The 7,017-nt window shown below is 38.4% G+C and overlaps 1 non-coding gene across 1 annotated transcript; it reads left to right on the plus strand.

The window, feature by feature from the left end:
• Positions 1-2,711: 2,711 nt before the first annotated feature.
• Positions 2,712-2,819, plus strand: LOC148550652 (small nucleolar RNA R71). The gene has a single exon (XR_015892574.1). It is a non-coding gene; the product is annotated as a small nucleolar RNA R71 (small nucleolar RNA).
• The last annotated feature ends 4,198 nt before the right edge of the window (positions 2,820-7,017 follow it).

Here is a 7,017-nt window from a genome sequence, read left to right on the forward strand (position 1 = left end):
TGGAAACCTTTGTCTTCCCTTTCCCTTTTCTAGAGGATTCTCCGGTCTTGGGTGCCATCAATGGTAATGGAAAAAAAAACAAAAAGCTTATGCTTTTACCATACCAAACTTAGAATGTTGGTCGCCCTCGAGCAAGAGAAGAAAGAATAATAGAAGAAGAAGAAGAAAATATGGGGAAGAGGGAGGGGGTGGGAGGTGTAGTCGGCCAAGAAGGGAAGAGAGTGTTGTGTGAAAATGAGGAAGAATGGAGGGCTATATATAGGGAAGGGAGGGGGGTAAGGTTCGGCCATATAGGGTGGGTTTGTGTGGGAAATTAATTTTGAATTTTGAAGGTAGGTGGGGTTTATGAGGTAGGTTTATGGGGAAGAGTGGATGGATGTGAGTGGTGAAGTGGTGATAGGAAAGAGAGATTGAGGTGATTGGTGAAGAGTGTGTATGGGATTGTGTGAAAGAGGGGTGAGAAGAAGTGAGTGGAGGTAGGTGGGGATCCTGTGGGGTCCACAGATCCTGAGGTGATCCTGTGGGGTCCACAGATCCTGAGGTGTTCAAGGATTTACAACCTTGCACCAAATTAGGCATGCAAAATGCCCTTGCACACAACTCTGGGCGTTCAGCGCCAGATTGGTGCTTGTTCTGGGCGTTGAACGCCCATTTGTTGCCCATTTCTAGCGTTGAACGCCAGAACCATGCTTGTTCTGGGCGTTCAGCGCCAGCTCTTCTCCAGGGTGCAATTCTGGCGTTCAAACGCCCAGATGCTGCCCATTTTGGGCGTTCAGTGCCAGAACCATGCTCTGTTCTGGCGTTGAACGCCAACCAGATGCTTCTTACTGGCGTTTAAACGCCAGTAAGGCCTTCCTCCAGGGTGTGATTTTTCTTCTGCTGTTTTTGATTCCGTTTTCAATTTTTATATTTATTTTGTGACTCCACATGATCATGAACCTAATAAAACATGAAAAACAATGAAAATAAAAATTAGATAAATAAAAATTGGGTTACCTCCCAACAAGCGCTTCTTTAATGTCAATAGCTTGACAGTGGGCTCTCATGGAGCCTCACAGATGTTCAAAGCATTGTTGAGACTCCCCAACACCAAACTTAGAGTTTGGATATGGGAGTTCAACACCAAACTTAGAGTTTGACTGTAGGGGCTCTGGTTGACTCTGTTTTGAGAGAGGCTTATTGTGCCTCTTCTCCATATTTATAGAAGGATAACCTTGAGTTGTAAACACAAGGGAGTCCTCATTCAATTGAAGGACTAATTCACCTTTGTCAACATCAATCACAGCTCTTGCTGTGGCTAGGAAGGGTCTTCCAAGGATGATGAATTCATCCTCATCCTTCCCAGTATCTAGGACTATGAAATCAGCAGGGATGTAAAGGCCTTCAACCTTTACTAACACGTCCTCTACTTGTCCATAAGCCTGTTTTCTTGAATTGTCTGCCATCTCTAATGAGATTTTAGCAGCTTGCACCCCATAGATTCCCAGTTTCTCTATTACAGAGAGGGGCATGAGGTTTATCCCTGAACCAAGGTCACACAGAGTCTTTTCAAAGATCATGTTGCCTATGGTACAAGGTATTACGAACTTTCCAGGATCCTATTTCTTCTGAGGCAATGTCAGTTGATCCAGATCACTTAGTTCATTGGTGAACAAGGGAGGTTCATCTTCCCAAGTCTCAATACCAAATAATTTGGCATTCAGCTTCATGATTGCACCAAGGTACTTGGTGACTTGCTCTTCAGTAACATCCTCATTCTCTTCAGAAGAGGAATACTCATCAGAGCTTATGAAGGGCGTAAGGAGGTTCAATGGAATCTTTATGGTCTCTAGATGAGCCTCAGATTCCTTTGGTTCTTCAGAGGAAAACTCCTTATTGATCACTAGACGTCCCAGGAGGTCTTCCTTTTTGGGATTCACGTCCTCTCCTTCCCTTACAGGTTCGGCCATGGTGATCAATTCAATGGCCTTGCACTCTCCTTTTGGATTTTCTTCTGTATTGCTTGGGAGAGTACTAGGAGAGATTTCAGTGATCCTTTTACTCAGCTGGCCCACTTGTGCTTCTAAATTTCTAATGGAGGACCTTGTTTCATTCATGATACTCACAGTGGCCTTAGATAGATCAGAGACTAAGTTTGCCAAATTAGAAGTATTTTGTTCAGAGTTCTCTGTCTGTTGCTGAGTGGATGATGGAAAAGGTTTACTACTGTTAAACCTATTTTTTCCACCATTATTAAAGCCTTGTTGAGGCCTTTGTTGATCATTCCATGAGAGATTTGGGTGATTTCTCCATGATGAGTTATAGGTGTTTCCATAAGGTTCACCTAAGTAATTTACCTCTGCTATTGCAGGGTTCTCAGGATCATAGGCTTCTTCTTCAGAAGGCGCCTCTTGAGTACTGTTGGATGCAGCTTGCATTCCATTCAGACTCTGAGAAATCATATTGACTTGCTGAGTCAATATTTTGTTCTGAGCCAATATGGCATTCAGAGTATCAATTTCAAGAACTCCCTTCTTCTGAGGTGTCCCATTACTCACAGGATTCCTCTCAGAAGTGTACATGAACTGGTTATTAGCAACCATGTCAATGAGTTCTTGAGCTTCTGCAGGCGTCTTCTTTAGGTGAATCGATCCACCTGCAGAAGTATCCAATGACATCTTAGCTAATTCAGACAGACCATCATAGAATATATCCAGGATGGTCCATTCTGAAAGCATGTCAGAAGGACACTTTTTGGTCTGTCCTTTGTATCTCTCCCAAGCTTCATAGAGGGATTCACCTTCTTTCTGTCTGAAGGTTTGAACATCCACTCTAAGCTTACTCAGCTTTTGAGGAGGAAAGAACTTGGCTAAGAAAGCCTTGACCAGCTTATCCCAAGAGTTCAGGCTATCCTTAGGTTGAGAGTCCAACCATACTCTAGCTCTGTCTCTTACAGAAAAAGGGAAAAGCATGAGCCTGTAGACTTCAGGATCTACTCCATTAGTCTTAACAGTATCACATATCTGCAAGAATTCAGTTAAGAACTGAAAAGGATCTTCAGATGAAAGTCCATGAAACTTGCAGTTTTGCTGCATCAGAGAAACTAGCTGAGGTTTCAGCTCAAAATTGTTTGCTCCAATGGTAGGGATGGAGATGCTTCTTCCATGTAAATTGGAATTAGGTGCAGTAAAGTCACCAAGCATCCTCCTTGCATTATTATTATTTTCGGCTGCCATCTCCTCTTCCTGTTCGAAAATTTCTGACAGGTGCTTGCTGGATAGTTGTAATTTAGCTTCTCTTAGTTTCCTTTTCAGAGTCTTTTCAGGTTCTGGATCTGCTTCAACAAGAATATTTTTGTCCTTGCTCCTGCTCATATGAAAAAGAGGGGACAGAAAAATAATAATAATAGAGATCCTTTTTGCCTAGGCATAGAGGTTCCCTTAGGTGAGTGAGGAAGAGATGTTAGTAGATGAATAATTAAATAGAATGAGATGAGAGAGAAAGAGGATTTTCGAAAATAATTTTTGAAAAAGTGTTAGTAATTTTCGAAAATTGTTTTTGAAAAAGGTTAGTAATTTTCGAGAATTAAAATAAAAAATTAAAATAATTAGTTAATTAAAAAGAAATTTTGAAAAAGAGGGAAGATATTTTCGAAAATTAGAGAGAGAGTTAGTTGGGTAGTTTTGAAAAAGATGAGAAACAAACAAAAAGTTAGTTAGTTAGTTGAAACAAATTTGAAAATCAATTTTGAAAAGATAAGAAGATAAGAAGTTAGAAAGGATATTTTAAAATCAAATTTTGAAAAAGATAAGATAAAGAGATATTTTTGAAAAGATATGATTGAAATTAGTTTTGAAAAAGATTTGATTTTTAAAATCACAATTAATGACTTGATTCACAAGAATTCACAAAATTTGATTCTAGAACTTAAAGTTTGAATCTTTCTTAACAAGTAAGTAACAAACTTGAAATTTTTGAATCAAAACATTAATTGATGATGTTATTTTCGAAAATTAGGAGATAAAGATAAGAAAAAGATTTTTGAAAAATATTTTTAAAATTTTTGAAAATAAATAAGAAAAATGAAAAAGATTTGATTTTTGAAAAAGATTTTGAAAAAGATAAGATTTTTGAATTGAAAATTTGATTTGACTCATAAAAACAACTAGATTTTAAAAAATTTTGAAAAAGTCAACTCAAATTTTCGAAATTTATGAGTGAAAAAGGGAAAGATATTTTTTTGATTTTTGAATTTTTAATGATGAGAGGGAAAAACATGAAAATGATGCAATGCATGAAAATTTTTAGATCAAAACAATGAATGCATGCAAGAATGCTATGAATGTCAAGATGAACACCAAGAACACTATGAAGATCATGATGAACATCAAGAACATATTTTTTGAAAAATTTTTAATGCAAAGAAAACATGCAAGACACCAAACTTAGAAATCTTTCATGTTCAGATACTATGAATGCAAAAATGCACATAAAAAACAAGAAAAGATGCCAAACAAGAAAACATCAAGATCAAACAAGAAGACTTACCAAGAACAACTTGAAGATCATGAAGAACACTATGAATGCATGAATTTTCGAAAAATGCAAGATGAGTATGCAATTGACACCAAACTTTCAACTTGACTCAAGACTCAAACAAGAAACACAAAATATTTATTTATTTTTTTTATTTTTATGATTTTATGAATTTTTTTTTGTATTTTCTTTTAATTTTTCGAAAATCATTTTGAAAAAGAAAAATAAGGATTCCAAAATTTTTAATATGAATTCCAGGAATCTTATGCTCTTTAGTCTAAAGCTCCAATCAAAGGGTCACGCATGGCTTAATAGCCAGCCAAGCTTTAGTATGTAACTCAGACATGACACGCCTGACATTCCCTACCCAGAAGAGTTAGACATGGCTTTACAGCCAGCCAGGCTTCAACATGCTTCATGAAACAGTAGAATTCATTCTTAAAAATTCTGAAGAAAAATATTTTTTTGAAAGATTTTTTTTGAAAATTTTTTGAAAATAAAACAAAAAGAAAATTACCTAATCTGAGCAACAAGATGAACCGTCAGTTGTCCAAACTCGAACAATCCCCGGCAACGGCGCCAAAAACTTGGTGCACGAAATTGTGATCTCAGGCAACGGTGCTAAAAACTCTATGCGCACGTCTTAATAAATTGTTTTTCATTCACAACTTTGATACAACTAACCAGCAAGTGCACTGGGTCGTCCAAGTAATAAACCTTACGTGAGTAAGGGTCGATCCCATGGAGATTCTTGGTATGAAGCAAGCTATGGTCATCTTGTAAATCTCAGTCAGGCAGATTCAAATGTGATTGGATTAGATAATTAGATAATTAAAAGATAAATAAAATAGGATAGAAATACATATGTAAATCATTGGTGAGAATTTCAGATAAGCGCATAGAGATGCTTTCGTCCCTCTGAATCTCTGCTTTCCTGCTGTCTTCATCCAATCCCTCCTACTCCTTTCCATGGCTGGCTTTATGTAAGGACATCACCTTTGTCAATGGCTACTTTTTATCCTCTCTGGAAAATGGTCCGATGCGCTGTCACTGCATGGCTAATCGTCTGGAGGCATCACCCTTGTCAATGGCTGCGTCCCATCCTCTTGTGAAAATGGTCCAAATGCTCTGTCACAGCACGGCTAATCATCTGAGGTTCTCGATCATGCTGGAATAGGATTCACCCTCCTTTTGCGTCTGTCACTACGCCCAGCACTCGTGAGTTTGAAGTTCGTCACAGTCATTCAATCCCAGAGTCCTACTCGGAATACCACAGACAAGGTTTAGACTTTCCGGACTCTCATGAATGCCGCCATCAATCTAGCTTATACCACGAAGATTCTGATTAAGAGATCCAAGAGATACTCATTCAATCTAAGGTAGAACGGAAGTGGTTGTCAGGCACGCGTTCATAGGGAATGATGATGATTGTCACGTTCATCACATTCATGTTGAAGTGTGAATGAATATCTTAGAAGCGGAATAAGTTGAGTTGGATAGAAAAACAGTAGTACTTTGCATTAATCTTTGAGGAACAGCAGAGCTCCACACCTTAATTTATGGAGTGTAGAAACTCTACCGTTAAAAATACATAAGTGAAAGGTCCAGGCATGGCCGAATGGCCAGCCCCCAAAACGAGATCACAGGATCAAAAATACAATCCAGGATCTTCCAAAGATGTCTAATACAATAGTAAAAAGTTCTATTTATAATAAACTAGCTACTAGGGTTTACAGAAGTAAGTAATTGATGCATAAATCCACTTCCGGGGCCCACTTGGTGTGTGCTTGGGCTGAGCTTGAATGTTACACGTGCAGAGGCTCTTTTTGGAGTTGAACGCCAGGTTGTAACGTGTTTCTGGCGTTCAACTCTGGTTTGTGACGTGTTTCTGGCGTTTAACTCCAGACAGCAGCGTAGAACTGGCGTTCAACGCCCATTTGCGTCATCTAAACTCGGCCAAAGTGTGGACTATTATATATTTCTGGAAAGCCCTGGATGTCTACTTTCCAACGCAATTGAAAGCGCGCCATTTTGAGTTTTGTAGCTCCAGAAATTTCATTTTGAGTACAGGGAGGTCAGAATCCAACAACATCAGCAGTCCTTCTTCAACCTCTGAATCTGATTTTTGCTCAAGTCCCTCAATTTCAGCCAGAAAGTACCTGAAATCACAGAAAAACACACAAACTCATAGTAAAGTCCAGAAATGTGAATTTAGCATAAAAACTAATGAAAATATCCCTAAAAGTAACTAGATTCTACTAAAAACATACTAAAAACAATGCCAAAAAGCGTATAAATTATCTGCTCATCAGGCGTCCCATTACTCACAGGATTTCTTTCAGAAGTGTACATGAACTGGTTATTTGCAACCATGTCAATGAGTTCCTGAGCTTCTGCAGGCGTTTTCTTTAGGTGAATAGATCCACCTGCAGAATGGTCCAGTGACATCTTTGATAACTCAGACAGACCATCATAGAATATATCCAGGATGGTCCATTCTGA

Source organism: Arachis ipaensis, chromosome B7, assembly GCF_059453495.1.
Source record: "Arachis ipaensis isolate K30076 ecotype BB chromosome B7, ASM5945349v1, whole genome shotgun sequence".
NCBI classification, from domain to species: domain Eukaryota; kingdom Viridiplantae; phylum Streptophyta; class Magnoliopsida; order Fabales; family Fabaceae; genus Arachis; species Arachis ipaensis.